The 16,219-nt window shown below is 59.1% G+C and overlaps 1 protein-coding gene across 1 annotated transcript in view; it reads left to right on the forward strand.

Annotated features, from left to right (window-relative positions):
• Nucleotides 1–7,245: 7,245 nt before the first annotated feature.
• Nucleotides 7,246–16,219, forward strand: part of LOC140468649 (membrane-spanning 4-domains subfamily A member 12-like) — a 123,072-nt gene continuing 114,098 nt past the window's right edge. The window contains exon 1 of the mRNA XM_072564733.1: nucleotides 7,246–7,283. The gene's annotated coding sequence lies outside the window, so the exon portion shown is untranslated. The remainder of the gene's footprint in view (nucleotides 7,284–16,219) is intronic.

Here is a 16,219-nt window from a genome sequence, read left to right on the forward strand (position 1 = left end):
TCAGAGAGGGACAGAGAGAGGGACAGAGAGGGACAGAGAGGGACACAGAGGGACATAGAGAGGGTCAGAGAGGGACAGAGAGAGGGACACAGAGGGACATAGAGAGGGTCAGAGAGGGACAGAGAGAGGGACACAGAGGGACAAAGAGGGACACAGAGGGACATAGAGAGGGTCAGAGAGGGACAGAGAGGGTCAGAGAGAGGGACAGAGAGGGTCAGAGAGGGACAGAGAGAGGGACACAGAGGGACAAAGAGGGACATAGAGGGACATAGAGAGGGTCAGAGAGGGTCAGAGAGGGACAGAGAGGGACATAGAGAGGGTCAGAGAGGGACAGAGAGGGTCAGAGAGGGACATAGAGAGGGTCAGAGAGGGACAGAGAGGGACAGAGAGGGTCAGAGAGAGGGACAGAGAGGGACTTAGAGAGGGTCAGAGAGAGGGACAGAGAGGGTCAGAGAGAGGGACAGAGAGGGTCAGAGAGGGTCAGAGAGGGACAGAGAGAGACAGAGAGGGACAGAGAGGGTCAGAGAGAGGGACAGAGAGGGTCAGAGAGGGTCAGAGAGGGACAGAGAGAGACAGAGAGGGACAGAGAGAGACAGAGAGAGGGACACAGAGGGACATAGAGAGGGGCAGAGAGAGACAGAGAGGGTCAGAGAGGGACAGAGAGGGTCAGAGAGGGAGAGAGAGGGTCAGAGAGGGTCAGAGAGAGGGACAGACAGGGACAGAGAGAGGGACAGAGAGAGGGACAGAGAGAGGGTCAGAGAGAGGGACAGAGAGGGACTGAGAGAGGGTCAGAGAGGGACAGAGAGGGTCAGAGGGACAGAGAGGGTCAGAGAGGGACAGAGAGGGACAGAGAGGGACAGAGAGTGTCAGAGAGGGACAGAGAGAGGGACAGAGAGGGACAGAGAGAGGGTCAGAGAGGGACAGAGAGAGGGACAGAGAGGGACAGAGAGAGGGTCAGAGAGGGACAGAGAGAGGGTCAGAGAGGGACAGAGAGGGACAGAGAGAGGGACAGAGAGGGACAGAGAGAGGGTCAGAGAGGGACAGAGAGGGAGAGAGAGGGACAGAGAGTGTCAGAGAGAGGGACAGAGAGGGACACAGAGGGTCAGAGAGGGACAGAGAGGGACAGAGAGGGTCAGAGGGTCAGAGAGGGACAGAGAGGGACAGAGAGAGGGTCAGAGAGGGACAGAGAGGGACAGAGAGAGGGACAGAGAGTGTCAGAGAGGGTCAGAGAGTGTCAGAGAGGGACAGAGAGAGGGACAGAGAGTGTCAGAGAGGGACGCAGAGGGACAGAGAGAGGGTCAGAGAGGGACAGAGAGGGTCAGAGAGGGTCAGAGAGGGACAGAGAGGGACAGAGAGAGGGACAGTGAGAGGGACAGAGAGGGTCAGAGAGGGACCGGGGTCAGAGAGAGACACAGAGAGGGTCAGAGAGGGTCAGAGAGACACAGAGAGGGTCAGAGAGAGACACAGAGAGGGTCAGAGAGAGGGACAGAGAGGGTCAGAGAGGGACCGGGGTCAGAGAGAGACACAGAGAGGGTCAGAGAGGGTCAGAGAGACACAGAGAGGGTCAGAGAGAGACACAGAGAGGGTCAGAGAGAGGGACAGAGAGGGTCAGAGAGGGACAGAGAGGGACAGAGAGGGACAGAGAGAGGGTCAGAGAGAGGGACAGAGAGGGACTGAGAGAGGGTCAGAGAGGGACAGAGAGTGTCAGAGAGGGACAGAGAGAGGGACAGAGAGGGACAGAGAGAGGGTCAGAGAGGGACAGAGAGAGGGACAGAGAGGGACAGAGAGAGGGTCAGAGAGGGACAGAGAGGGACAGAGAGAGGGACAGAGAGGGACAGAGAGAGGGTCAGAGAGGGACAGAGAGGGACAGAGAGGGACAGAGAGTGTCAGAGAGAGGGACAGAGAGGGACACAGAGGGTCAGAGAGGGACAGAGAGGGACAGAGAGGGTCAGAGGGTCAGAGAGGGACAGAGAGGGACAGAGAGAGGGTCAGAGAGGGACAGAGAGGGACAGAGAGAGGGACAGAGAGTGTCAGAGAGGGTCAGAGAGAGGGACACAGAGGGACAGAGAGAGGGACACAGAGGGACAGAGAGAGGGTCAGAGAGGGACAGAGAGAGGGACAGAGAGTGTCAGAGAGGGACACAGAGGGACAGAGAGAGGGTCAGAGAGGGACAGAGAGGGTCAGAGAGGGTCAGAGAGGGACAGAGAGGGACAGAGAGAGGGACAGAGAGGGACAGAGAGAGGGTCAGAGAGAGGGACAGAGAGGGTCAGAGAGGGTCAGAGAGTGTCAGAGAGGGACAGAGAGAGGGACAGAGAGTGTCAGAGAGGGACACAGAGGGACAGAGAGCGGGTCAGAGAGGGACAGAGAGGGTCAGAGAGGGTCAGAGAGGGACAGAGAGGGACAGAGAGGGTCAGAGAGGGTCAGAGAGGGACAGAGAGGGACACAGAGGGTCAGAGAGGGTCAGAGAGGGACAGAGAGTGTCAGAGAGGGACAGAGAGAGGGACAGAGAGGGACAGAGAGGGACAGAGAGAGGGTCAGAGAGGGACAGAGAGGGACAGAGAGTGTCAGAGAGAGGGACAGAGAGGGACACAGAGGGTCAGAGAGGGACAGAGAGGGACAGAGAGGGTCAGAGGGTCAGAGAGGGACAGAGAGGGTCAGAGAGAGGGACAGAGAGGGACAGAGAGGGACAGAGAGAGGGTCAGAGAGGGACAGAGAGGGACAGAGAGAGGGTCAGAGAGGGACAGAGAGGGACACAGAGGGTCAGAGAGGGACAGAGAGGGACAGAGAGGGTCAGAGGGTCAGAGAGGGACAGAGAGGGACAGAGAGAGGGTCAGAGAGGGACAGAGAGGGACAGAGAGAGGGACAGAGAGTGTCAGAGAGGGTCAGAGAGTGTCAGAGAGGGACAGAGAGAGGGACAGAGAGTGTCAGAGAGGGACACAGAGGGACAGAGAGAGGGTCAGAGAGGGACAGAGAGGGTCAGAGAGAGGGACAGAGAGGGTCAGAGAGGGACAGAGAGGGACACAGAGGGTCAGAGAGAGGGACAGAGAGGGTCAGAGAGGGACAGAGAGGGACACAGAGGGTCAGAGAGAGGGACAGAGAGTGTCAGAGAGGGACACAGGGGGACACAGGGGGACAGAGAGGGTCAGAGAGGGACAGAGAGGGACACAGAGGGACAGAGAGAGGGACAGAGAGTGTCAGAGAGGGACAGAGAGAGAGTCACAGAGGGACAGAGAGAGGGTCAGAGAGAGGGACAGAGAGGGTCAGAGAGGGACAGAGAGGGACAGAGAGAGAGTCACAGAGGGACAGAGAGGGTCATAGAGAGGGACAGAGAGTGTCAGAGAGGGACAGATAGGGACACAGAGGGACAGAGAGAGGGACAGAGAGTGTCAGAGAGGGACAGAGAGGGACACAGAGGGACAGAGAGAGGGACAGAGGGACAGAGAGAGGGTCAGAGAGGGACAGAGAGGGTCATAGAGAGGGACACAGAGGGACAGAGAGGGACACAGAGGGTCACAGAGGGTCATAGAGGGACAGAGAGGGTCATAGAGGGACACAGAGAGACATAGAGGGACAGAGAGGATCAGAGAGAGACACAGAGAGGGTCATAGAGGGACAGAGAGGGTCACAGAGGGTCATAGAGGGACACAGAGGGACCCAGAGGGACACAGAGGGTCATAGAGAGACACAGAGGGACATAGAGGGTCATAGAGAGACACAGAGTTTCATAGAGGGACACAGAGGGTCATAGAGAGACACAGAGGGACCCAGAGGGACACAGAGGGTCAGAGAGAGACACAGAGGGACACAGAGGGTCATAGAGAGACCCAGAGAGACCCTGAGGGACACAGAGGGACACAGAGAGACACAGAGAGACCCAGAGGGACACAGAGGGTCATAGAGAGACACAGAGAGACCCAGAGGGACACAGAGAGACTCAGAGAGACCCAGAGGGACACAGAGAGACACAGAGAGACCCAGAGGGACACAGAGGGACACAGAGAGACACAGAGAGACCCAGAGGGACACAGACAGACCCAGAGAGACTCAGACAGACCCAGAGGGACCCAGACAGTCCCAGAGAGACCCAGAGGGACACAGAGGCTCATAGAGAGACCCAGAGGGACCCAGACAGACCCAGAGAGACTGAGAGAGAGTCAGAGAGATTCAGACAGACCCAGAGGGACCCAGAGAGACTCAGACAGACCCAGAGAGACCCAGAGGGACTCAGACAGACCCAGACAGACTCAGAGAGACTCAGAGAGACACAGAGAGACCCAGAGAGACTCAGACATTCCAAGAGAGACCAAGACAGACCCAGACAGACTCAGAGAGACCCAGAGAGACCCAGAGGGACTCAGACAGACCCAGAGAGACCCAGAGAGACTCAGACAGACCCAGAGAGGCCCAGAGGGACTCAGACAGTCCCAGAGAGACACAGACAGTCCCAGAGAGACCCAGAGAGACACAGAGGGACTTAGGGAGACCCAGAGGGTCCCAGAGAGACCCAGAGAGACACAGAGAGACCCAGACAATCCCAGAGAGACCCAGGGACTCTCAGACAGACCCAGAGAGACTCAGACAGACGCAGGGAGACTCAGAGGGACCCAGAGAGTCCCAGAGAGTCCCAGAGGATACCAGAGAGACCCAGACAGTCCCAGAGAGACCCAGACAGTCCCAGACAGTCCCAGAGGATACCAGGGAGATCCAGACAATCCCAGAGTGACCCAGACAGACCCAGAGAGACCCCGAGGGGCCCAGAGAGACCCAGACAGACCCAGAGAGACCCAGACAATCCCAGAGAGACCCAGACAGTCCCAGAGAGACCCAGACAATCCCAGAGAGACCCAGAGACTCTCAGACAGGCCCAAAGAGTCCCAGAGAGACTCAGACAGACTCAGACGGACTCAGAGAGATTCAGACAGTCCCAGAGAGACCCAGAGAGTCCCAGAGAGACCCAGAGAGACACAGACAGTCCAAGAGAGACCCAGAGAGACCCAGAGAGATTCAGACAGTCCCAGTGAGACACAGAGAGACTCAGACAGTCCCAGAGAGACCCAGAGAGACTCAGACAGTCCCAGAGAGACCCAGAGAGTCCCAGAGAGACCCAGAGAGACCCAGAGAGACACAGACAGTCCCAGAGAGACCCAGAGAGACACAGACAGTCCAAGAGAGATACAGAGAGACACAGACAGTCCCAGAGAGACTCAGACAGTCCCAGAGAGACCCAGAGAGACCCAGACAGACCCAGAGAGACTCAGACAGTCCCAGAGAGACCCAGAGAGTCCCAGAGAGTCCCAGAGAGTCCCAGAGGGTCCCAGAGGGTCCCGGAGAGACCCAGAGAGACACACCAACACACACCTCACCCCACACACACCCACACACACATACACACATACACACCAACACACACCACACCCCCACACACACACCCCACACACACATACACCCTAACACACACACCCCAACACACATCACCCCCCACACACACCTCCCCCATACACACACATACACCCCCCCCACACACACACCCCAACACACACCTCCCCCACACACAGTCCCCCAACACACACATACACCTCAACACACACACGCCCACCCACACACACCCACACACACACCCACGCCAACACACACACACCACCCCCCCACACACACATACACCCCAACACACACCTCCCCCATACACACCTCCCCCCCACACACACCTCCCCCCCACACACACATACACCCCCCCCCCACACCAACCCCCCCCGACACACACACACACACACATACACACCACGCACACACACCCACCCCCACACACACATACACCCCAACACACACACCCACACACCAACCCACATACACACCAATCCCCCCACACACATACACCCCAACACACACCTCCCCCCAAACAAGCTCTCCCCACACATACCCCACATGCACATACACCCCGACACAAACACCCCCCCACACACACCCCCCATACACACTTCCACCCCACACACACATACACCCCAACACATCCCCCCCAACCACACCCAAACACACATACACCCCAACACACACCTCCTCCCAAATCAACCCCCCTCACACCCCCCAACACACATACAACAGAACACACACACACACCCACACACTTAGCCACACCCCTACACAAACCCCCCCCCCCACACAAACCCCCCCCCCCACACCCCCCATACACACTTCCACCCCACACACACATGCACCCCAACACATCCCCCCCAACCACACCCAAACACACATACACCCCAACCCATCCCCCCCCAAACAAGCTCTCCCCACACATACCCCACATGCACATACACCCCTACACAAACACCCCCCCACACACACACCCCCCTCCACACACACAGACATACCCCCCAACACACACCTCCCCCCCACACATGTGTGTGTGTTAGTGTGAGTGTGTGAATGTTTGTGTGAGTGTGTCTGTTTGGGTGTATGTGTGAGTGTGTGTGCATGTTTCTGTGTGTGTGAGTGTGTGTGTGAAAGTGTGTGTGTGTGAGTGTGTGATTGTGTGTGTGAGTGTGTAAGGGTGTGAGAGTGTGCTTGTGTGTGTGAGAGTGTGTGTGTGTGTTTGAGTGTGTGTGTGAAAGTGTGTGTGAGAGTGTGCTTGAGTGTTTGTGTGAGTGTGAGGGTGTGTGTGTGTGAGTGTACTTGTGTGTGTGTGTGTGAGAGAGAGTGTGTGTTAGTGTGTATGAGTGTGTGTGAGTATGATTGTGTGTGAGAGTGTGTGTGTGAGTGTGTGAGTGTATGTGTGTGAGAGAGTGTGTGAGTGTGTGTGTGTGTGCGTTTGAGTGTGTCTGTTTGGGTGAATGTGTGAGTGTGTGTGCATATGTCTGTGTGAGAGAGTGTGTGTGTGAAAGTGTGTGTGTGAGAGAGAGAGTGTGTGAGTGTGCTTGAGTGTTTGTGTGAGTGTGTGTGTAAGTGTGTGTGAGTGTGTGGGTGAGTGAGTGTGTGTGTGGGTGAGTGAGTGTGTGAGTGTGCGTGTGTGCATGTGTGTGTTTGTGTGTGTGTGTGTGAGTGTGAGTGTGTGAGTGTGTGTGGGGGAGGGTGTGAGTGTGTGTGTGAGTGGGGGAGGGTGTGTGTGTGAGTGTGAGTGTGAGTGTGAGTGGGGGAGGGTGTGATCTGTCCGGGTGGGTGAAGAGGATGTCCTGTCCCTCCCTCTGTATCAGTCCCAAGGCCATGGTCCTGCCGTCCCCCAGCCTCAATCTGACACACACACAGACACCGAGAGACAGAGAGACAGGGAGAGCCTGCGCTACAGGCCCCAGGTTAGACCACTCACCCCCCCCCCCCCGGGGATCCCGGGCTGGAGGGAGGGACAGGACCCGAGAGTGGGCTGGGGGTGGAACAGACTGGAGAAGGGGCTGAATGGCCTCCTGCTGTTCCCCTTGTGGGACAGGTTGGGGAAGGGGCTAAATGGCCTCCGGCTGTTTATCGGAGTGTGACCCTCTCCCTCCCTCGGTTTATCGGAGTGTGACCCTCTCCCTCCCTCGGTTTATCAGAGTGTGACCCTCTCCCTCCCTCTCCCTCCCTCGGTTTATCGGAGTGTGTCCCTCTCCCTCCCTCGGTTTATCGGAGTGTGTCCCTCTCCCTCCCTCTCCCTCCCTCGGTTTATCGGAGTGTGACCCTCTCCCTCCCTCGGTTTATCGGAGTGTGACCCTCTCCCTCCCTCGGTTTATCGGAGTGTGACCCTCTCCCTCCCTCGGTTTATCGGAGTGTGACCCTCTCCCTCCCTCGGTTTATCGGAGTGTGACCCTCTCCCTCCCTCTCCCTCCCTCGGTTTATCGGAGTGTGACCCTCTCCCTCCCTCTCCCTCCCTCGGTTTATCGGAGTGTGACCCTCTCCCTCCCTCTCCCTCCCTCGGTTTATCGGAGTGTGACCCTCTCCCTCCCTCTCCCTCCCTCGGTTTATCGGAGTGTGTCCCTCTCCCTCCCTCGGTTTATCGGAGTGTGTCCCTCTCCCTCCCTCTCCCTCCCTCGGTTTATCGGAGTGTGTCCCTCTCCCTCCCTCTCCCTCCCTCGGTTTATCGGAGTGTGTCCCTCTCCCTCCCTCGGTTTATCGGAGTGTGTCCCTCTCCCTCCCTCTCCCTCCCTCGGTTTATCGGAGTGTGACCCTCTCCCTCCCTCGGTTTATCGGAGTGTGTCCCTCTCCCTCCCCCTCCCTCCCTCGGTTTATCGGAGTGTGTCCCTCTCCCTCCCTCTCCCTCCCTCGGTTTATCGGAGTGTGTCCCTCTCCCTCCCTCTCCCTCCCTCGGTTTATCGGAGTGTGTCCCTCTCCCTCCCTCGGTTTATCGGAGTGTGTCCCTCTCCCTCCCTCTCCCTCCCTCGGTTTATGGGAGTGTGTCCCTCTCCCTCCCTCTCCCTCCCTCGGTTTATCGGAGTGTGTCCCTCTCCCTCCCTCGGTTTATCGGAGTGTGTCCCTCTCCCTCCCTCGGTTTATCGGAGTGTGACCCTCTCCCTCCCTCGGTTTATCGGAGTGTGTCCCTCTCCCTCCCTCGGTTTATCGGAGTGTGACCCTCTCCCTCCCTCTCCCTCCCTCGGTTTATCGGAGTGTGACCCTCTCCCTCCCTCTCCCTCCCTCGGTTTATCGGAGTGTGACCCTCTCCCTCCCTCGGTTTATCGGAGTGTGACCCTCTCCCTCCCTCGGTTTATCGGAGTGTGTCCCTCTCCCTCCCTCTCCCTCCCTCGGTTTATCGGAGTGTGTCCCTCTCCCTCCCTCGGTTTATCGGAGTGTGTCCCTCTCCCTCCCTCTCCCTCCCTCGGTTTATCGGAGTGTGTCCCTCTCCCTCCCTCGGTTTATCGGAGTGTGTCCCTCTCCCTCCCTCTCCCTCCCTCGGTTTATCGGAGTGTGTCCCTCCCCCTCCCTCTCCCTCCCTCGGTTTATCGGAGTGTGACCCTCTCCCTCCCTCTCCCTCCCTCGGTTTATCGGAGTGTGTCCCTCTCCCTCCCTCGGTTTATCGGAGTGTGACCCTCTCCCTCCCTCTCCCTCCCTCGGTTTATCGGAGTGTGACCCTCTCCCTCCCTCGGTTTATCGGAGTGTGACCCTCTCCCTCCCTCGGTTTATCGGAGTGTGTCCCTCTCCCTCCCTCGGTTTATCGGAGTGTGTCCCTCTCCCTCCCTCGGTTTATCGGAGTGTGTCCCTCTCCCTCCCTCGGTTTATCGGAGTGTGTCCCTCTCCCTCCCTCTCCCTCCCTCGGTTTATCGGAGTGTGACCCTCTCCCTCCCTCGGTTTATCGGAGTGTGTCCCTCTCCCTCCCTCTCCCTCCCTCGGTTTATCGGAGTGTGTCCCTCTCCCTCCCTCGGTTTATCGGAGTGGGTCCCTCTCCCTCCCTCTCCCTCCCTCGGTTTATCGGAGTGTGTCCCTCTCCCTCCCTCGGTTTATCGGAGTGTGACCCTCTCCCTCCCTCTCCCTCCCTCGGTTTATCGTAGTGTGTCCCTCTCCCTCCCTCTCCCTCCCTCGGTTTATCGGAGTGTGACCCTCTCCCTCCCTCGGTTTATCGGAGTGTGACCCTCTCCCTCCCTCTCCCTCCCTCGGTTTATCGGAGTGTGACCCTCTCCCTCCCTCGGTTTATCGGAGTGTGTCCCTCTCCCTCCCTCGGTTTATCGGAGTGTGTCCCTCTCCCTCCCTCGGTTTATCGGAGTGTGTCCCTCTCCCTCCCTCTCCTCCCTCGGTTTATCGGAGTGTGACCCTCTCCCTCCCTCGGTTTATCGGAGTGTGTCCCTCTCCCTCCCTCTCCCTCCCTCGGTTTATCGGAGTGTGACCCTCTCCCTCCCTCGGTTTATCGGAGTGTGACCCTCTCCCTCCCTCGGTTTATCGGAGTGTGACCCTCTCCCTCCCTCTCCCTCCCTCGGTTTATCGGAGTGTGACCCTCTCCCTCCCTCGGTTTATCGGAGTGTGTCCCTCTCCCTCCCTCGGTTTATCGGAGTGTGTCCCTCTCCCTCCCTCTCCCTCCCTCGGTTTATCGGAGTGTGACCCTCTCCCTCCCTCGGTTTATCGGAGTGTGACCCTCTCCCTCCCTCGGTTTATCGGAGTGTGTCCCTCTCCCTCCCTCGGTTTATCGGAGTGTGTCCCTCTCCCTCCCTCTCCCTCCCTCGGTTTATCGGAGTGTGACCCTCTCCCTCCCTCGGTTTATCGGAGTGTGTCCCTCTCCCTCCCTCTCCCTCCCTCGGTTTATCGGAGTGTGACCCTCTCCCTCCCTCGGTTTATCGGAGTGTGTCCCTCTCCCTCCCTCTCCCTCCCTCGGTTTATCGGAGTGTGTCCCTCTCCCTCCCTCTCCCTCCCTCGGTTTATCGGAGTGTGTCCCTCTCCCTCCCTCTCCCTCCCTCGGTTTATCGGAGTGTGACCCTCTCCCTCCCTCGGTTTATCGGAGTGTGACCCTCTCCCTCCCTCGGTTTATCGGAGTGTGTCCCTCTCCCTCCCTCGGTTTATCGGAGTGTGACCCTCTCCCTCCCTCGGTTTATCGGAGCGTGACCCTCTCCCTCCCTCGGTTTATCGGAGTGTGACCCTCTCCCTCCCTCGGTTTATCGGAGTGTGACCCTCTCCCTCCCTCGGTTTATCGGAGTGTGACCCTCTCCCTCCCTCGGTTTATCGGAGTGTGTCCCTCTCCCTCCCTCTCCCTCCCTCGGTTTATCGGAGTGTGTCCCTCTCCCTCCCTCTCCCTCCCTCGGTTTATCGGAGTGTGACCCTCTCCCTCCCTCGGTTTATCGGAGTGTGTCCCTCTCCCTCCCTCTCCCTCCCTCGGTTTATCGGAGTGTGTCCCTCTCCCTCCCTCTCCCTCCCTCGGTTTATCGGAGTGTGACCCTCTCCCTCCCTCGGTTTATCGGAGTGTGACCCTCTCCCTCCCTCGGTTTATCGGAGTGTGACCCTCTCCCTCCCTCTCCCTCCCTCGGTTTATCGGAGTGTGACCCTCTCCCTCCCTCGGTTTATCGGAGTGTGTCCCTCTCCCTCCCTCGGTTTATCGGAGTGTGTCCCTCTCCCTCCCTCTCCCTCCCTCGGTTTATCGGAGTGTGTCCCTCTCCCTCCCTCGGTTTATCGGAGTGTGACCCTCTCCCTCCCTCGGTTTATCGGAGTGTGTCCCTCTCCCTCCCTCGGTTTATCGGAGTGTGTCCCTCTCCCTCCCTCGGTTTATCGGAGTGTGTCCCTCTCCCTCCCTCGGTTTATCGGAGTGTGACCCTCTCCCTCCCTCGGTTTATCGGAGTGTGACCCTCTCCCTCCCTCGGTTTATCGGAGTGTGTCCCTCTCCCTCCCTCGGTTTATCGGAGTGTGACCCTCTCCCTCCCTCGGTTTATCGGAGTGTGTCCCTCTCCCTCCCTCTCCCTCCCTCGGTTTATCGGAGTGTGACCCTCTCCCTCCCTCGGTTTATCGGAGTGTGTCCCTCTCCCTCCCTCTCCCTCCCTCGGTTTATCGGAGTGTGACCCTCTCCCTCCCTCGGTTTATCGGAGTGTGTCCCTCTCCCTCCCTCGGTTTATCGGAGTGTGTCCCTCTCCCTCCCTCTCCCTCCCTCGGTTTATCGGAGTGTGACCCTCTCCCTCCCTCGGTTTATCGGAGTGTGTCCCTCTCCCTCCCTCTCCCTCCCTCGGTTTATCGGAGTGTGACCCTCTCCCTCCCTCTCCCTCCCTCGGTTTATCGGAGTGTGACCCTCTCCCTCCCTCGGTTTATCGGAGTGTGTCCCTCTCCCTCCCTCGGTTTATCGGAGTGTGTCCCTCTCCCTCCCTCGGTTTATCGGAGTGTGTCCCTCTCCCTCACTCTCCCTCCCTCGGTTTATCGGAGTGTGACCCTCTCCCTCCCTCTCCCTCCCTCGGTTTATCGGAGTGTGACCCTCTCCCTCCCTCGGTTTATCGGAGTGTGACCCTCTCCCTCCCTCGGTTTATCGGAGTGTGTCCCTCTCCCTCCCTCGGTTTATCGGAGTGTGTCCCTCTCCCTCACTCTCCCTCCCTCGGTTTATCGGAGTGTGTCCCTCTCCCTCCCTCTCCCTCCCTCGGTTTATCGGAGTGTGTCCCTCTCCCTCCCTCTCCCTCCCTCGGTTTATCGGAGTGTGTCCCTCTCCCTCCCTCGGTTTATCGGAGTGTGACCCTCTCCCTCCCTCTCCATCCCTCGGTTTATCGGAGTGTGTCCCTCTCCCTCCCTCTCCCTCCCTCGGTTTATCGGAGTGTGTCCCTGTCCCTCCCTCGGTTTATCGGAGTGTGTCCCTCTCCCTCCCTCTCCCTCCCTCGGTTTATCGGAGTGTGTCCCTCTCCCTCCCTCGGTTTATCGGAGTGTGTCCCTCTCCCTCCCTCTCCCTCCCTCGGTTTATCGGAGTGTGTCCCTCTCCCTCCCTCGGTTTATCGGAGTGTGTCCCTCTCCCTCCCTCTCCCTCCCTCGGTTTATCGGAGTGTGACCCTCTCCCTCCCTCGGTTTATCGGAGTGTGTCCCTCTCCCTCCCCCTCCCTCCCTCGGTTTATCGGAGTGTGTCCCTCTCCCTCCCTCGGTTTATCGGAGTGTGTCCCTCTCCCGCCCTCGGTTTATCGGAGTGTGTCCCTCTCCCTCCCTCGGTTTATCGGAGTGTGTCCCTCTCCCTCCCTCTCCCTCCCTCGGTTTATCGGAGTGTGACCCTCTCCCTCCCTCGGTTTATCGGAGTGTGTCCCTCTCCCTCCCTCGGTTTATCGGAGTGTGTCCCTATCCCTCCCTCGGTTTATCGGAGCGTGACCCTCTCCCTCCCTCGGTTTATCGGAGTGTGACCCTCTCCCTCCCTCTCCCTCCCTCGGTTTATCGGAGTGTGTCCCTCTCCCTCACTCTCCCTCCCTCGGTTTATCGGAGTGTGACCCTCTCCCTCCCTCTCCCTTCCTCGGTTTATCGGAGTGTGTCCCTCTCCCTCCCTCGGTTTATCGGAGTGTGTCCCTCTCCCTCCCTCGGTTTATCGGAGTGTGACCCTCTCCCTCCCTCGGTTTATCGGAGTGTGTCCCTCTCCCTCCCTCGGTTTATCGGAGTGTGTCCCTCTCCCTCCCTCTCCGTCCCTCGGTTTATCGGAGTGTGTCCCTCTCCCTCCCTCAGTTTATCGGAGTGTGTCCCTCTCCCTCCCTCGGTTTCTCGGAGTGTGTCCCTCTCCTTCCCTCGGTTTATCGGAGTGTGACCCTCTCCCTCCCTCGGTTTATCGGAGTGTGACCCTCTCCCTCCCTCTCCCTCCCTCGGTTTATCGGAGTGTGTCCCTCTCCCTCCCTCTCCCTCCCTCGGTTTATCGGAGTGTGTCCCTCTCCCTCCCTCTGCCTCCCTCGGTTTATCGGAGTGTGTCCCTCTCCCTCCCTCTCCCTCCCTCGGTTTATCGGAGTGTGACCCTCTCCCTCCCTCTCCCTCCCTCGGTTTATCGGAGTGTGTCCCTCTCCCTCCCTCGGTTTATCGGAGTGTGTCCCTCTCCCTCCCTCGGTTTATCGGAGTGTGTCCCTCTCCCTCCCTCGGTTTATCGGAGTGTGTCCCTCTCCCTCCCTCTCCCTCCCTCGGTTTATCGGAGTGTGACCCTCTCCCTCCCTCGGTTTATCGGAGTGTGTCCCTCTCCCTCCCTCTCCCTCCCTCGGTTTATCGGAGTGTGTCCCTCTCCCTCCCTCGGTTTATCGGAGTGTGTCCCTCTCCCTCCCTCTCCCTCCCTCGGTTTATCGGAGTGTGTCCCTCTCCCTCCCTCGGTTTATCGGAGTGTGTCCCTCTCCCTCCCTCTCCCTCCCTCGGTTTATCGGAGTGTGTCCCTCTCCCTCCCTCGGTTTATCGGAGTGTGTCCCTCTCCCTCCCTCTCCCTCCCTCGGTTTATCGGAGTGTGACCCTCTCCCTCCCTCTCCCTCCCTCGGTTTATCGGAGTGTGTCCCTCTCCCTCCCTCGGTTTATCGGAGTGTGTCCCTCTCCCTCCCTCGGTTTATCGGAGTGTGTCCCTCTCCCTCCCTCTCCCTCCCTCGGTTTATCGGAGTGTGTCCCTCTCCCTCCCTCTCCCTCCCTCGGTTTATCGGAGTGTGTCCCTCCCTCCCTCGGTTTATCGGAGTGTGTCCCTCTCCCTCCCTCGGTTTATCGGAGTGTGTCCCTCTCCCTCCCTCGGTTTATCGGAGTGTGTCCCTCTCCCTCCCTCTCCCTCCCTCGGTTTATCGGAGTGTGACCCTCTCCCTCCCTCTCCCTCCCTCGGTTTATCGGAGTGTGTCCCTCTCCCTCCCTCTCCCTCCCTCGGTTTATCGGAGTGTGTCCCTCTCCCTCCCTCGGTTTATCGGAGTGTGTCCCTCTCCCTCCCTCGGTTTATCGGAGTGTGTCCCTCTCCCTCCCTCTCCCTCCCTCGGTTTATCGGAGTGTGACCCTCTCCCTCCCTCTCCCTCCCTCGGTTTATCGGAGTGTGTCCCTCTCCCTCCCTCTCCCTCCCTCGGTTTATCGGAGTGTGTCCCTCTCCCTCCCTCGGTTTATCGGAGTGTGACCCTCTCCCTCCCTCGGTTTATGGGAGTGTGTCCCTCTCCCTCCCTCGGTTTATCGGAGTGTGTCCCTCTCCCTCCCTCGGTTTATCGGAGTGTGACCCTCTCCCTCCCTCGGTTTATCGGAGTGTGTCTCTCTCCCTCCCTCGGTTTATCGGAGTGTGTCCCTCTCCCTCCCTCGGTTTATCGGAGTGTGTCCCTCTCCCTCCCTCTCCCTCCCTCGGTTTATCGGAGTGTGTCCCTCTCCCTCCCTCGGTTTATCGGAGTGTGTCCCTCTCCCTCCCTCGGTTTATCGGAGTGTGTCCCTCTCCCTCCCTCGGTTTATCGGAGTGTGTCCCTCTCCCTCCCTCGGTTTATCGGAGTGTGTCCCTCTCCCTCCCTCTCCCTCTCTCGGTTTATCGGAGTGTGTCCCTCTCCCTCCCTCTCCCTCCCTCGGTTTATCGGAGTGTGACCCTCTCCCTCCCTCTCCCTCCCTCGGTTTATCGGAGTGTGTCCCTCTCCCTCCCTCTCCCACCCTCGGTTTATCGGAGTGTGTCCCTCTCCCTCCCTCTCCCTCCCTCGGTTTATCGGAGTGTGACCCTCTCCCTCCCTCGGTTTATCGGAGTGTGTCCCTCTCCCTCCCTCTCCCTCCCTCGGTTTATCGGAGTGTGACCCTCTCCCTCCCTCGGTTTATCGGAGTGTGTCCCTCTCCCTCCCTCGGTTTATCGGAGTGTGACCCTCTCCCTCCCTCGGTTTATCGGAGTGTGACCCTCTCCCTCCCTCGGTTTATCGGAGTGTGTCCCTCTCCCTCCCTCGGTTTATCGGAGTGTGTCCCTCTCCCTCCCTCGGTTTATCGGAGTGTGACCCTCTCCCTCCCTCGGTTTATCGGAGTGTGTCCCTCTCCCTCCCTCTCCCTCCCTCGGTTTATCGGAGTGTGTCCCTCTCCGTCCCTCGGTTTATCGGAGTGTGACCCTCTCCCTCCCTCGGTTTATCGGAGTGTGTCCCTCTCCGTCCCTCGGTTTATCGGAGTGTGTCCCTCTCCCTCCCTCGGTTTATCGGAGTGTGTCCCTCTCCCTCCCTCCCCCTCCCTCGGTTTATCGGAGTGTGTCCCTCTCCCTCCCTCGGTTTATCGGAGTGTGTCCCTCTCCCTCCCTCCCCCTCCCTCGGTTTATCGGAGTGTGTCCCTCTCCCTCCCTCGGTTTATCGGAGTGTGTCCCTCTCCCTCCCTCTCCCTCCCTCGGTTTATCGGAGTGTGTCCCTCTCCCTCCCTCGGTTTATCGGAGTGTGTCCCTCTCCCTCCCTCGGTTTATCGGAGTGTGTCCCTCTCCCTCCCTCGGTTTATCGGAGTGTGTCCCTCTCCCTCCCTCGGTTTATCGGAGTGTGTCCCTCTCCCTCCCTCCCCCTCCCTCGGTTTATCGGAGTGTGTCCCTCTCCCTCCCTCGGTTTATCGGAGTGTGTCCCTCTCCCTCCCTCTCCCTCCCTCGGTTTATCGGAGTGTGACCCTCTCCCTCACTCGGTTTATCGGAGTGTGTCCCTCTCCCTCCCTCGGTTTATCGGAGTGTGTCCCTCTCCCTCCCTCCCCCTCCCTCGGTTTATTGGAGTGTGTCCCTCTCCCTCCCTCTCCCTCCCTCGGTTTATCGGAGTGTGTCCCTCTCCCTCCCTCTCCCTCCCTCGGTTTATCGGAGTGTGACCCTCTCCCTCCCTCGGTTTATCGGAGTGTGTCCCTCTCCCTCCCTCGGTTTATCGGAGTGTGTCCCTCTCCCTCCCTCGGTTTATCGGAGTGTGTCCCTCTCCCTCCCTCTCCCTCCCTCGGT

This window comes from Chiloscyllium punctatum, chromosome 47 (assembly GCF_047496795.1).
Source record: "Chiloscyllium punctatum isolate Juve2018m chromosome 47, sChiPun1.3, whole genome shotgun sequence".
In the NCBI taxonomy this organism is placed as follows: domain Eukaryota; kingdom Metazoa; phylum Chordata; class Chondrichthyes; order Orectolobiformes; family Hemiscylliidae; genus Chiloscyllium; species Chiloscyllium punctatum.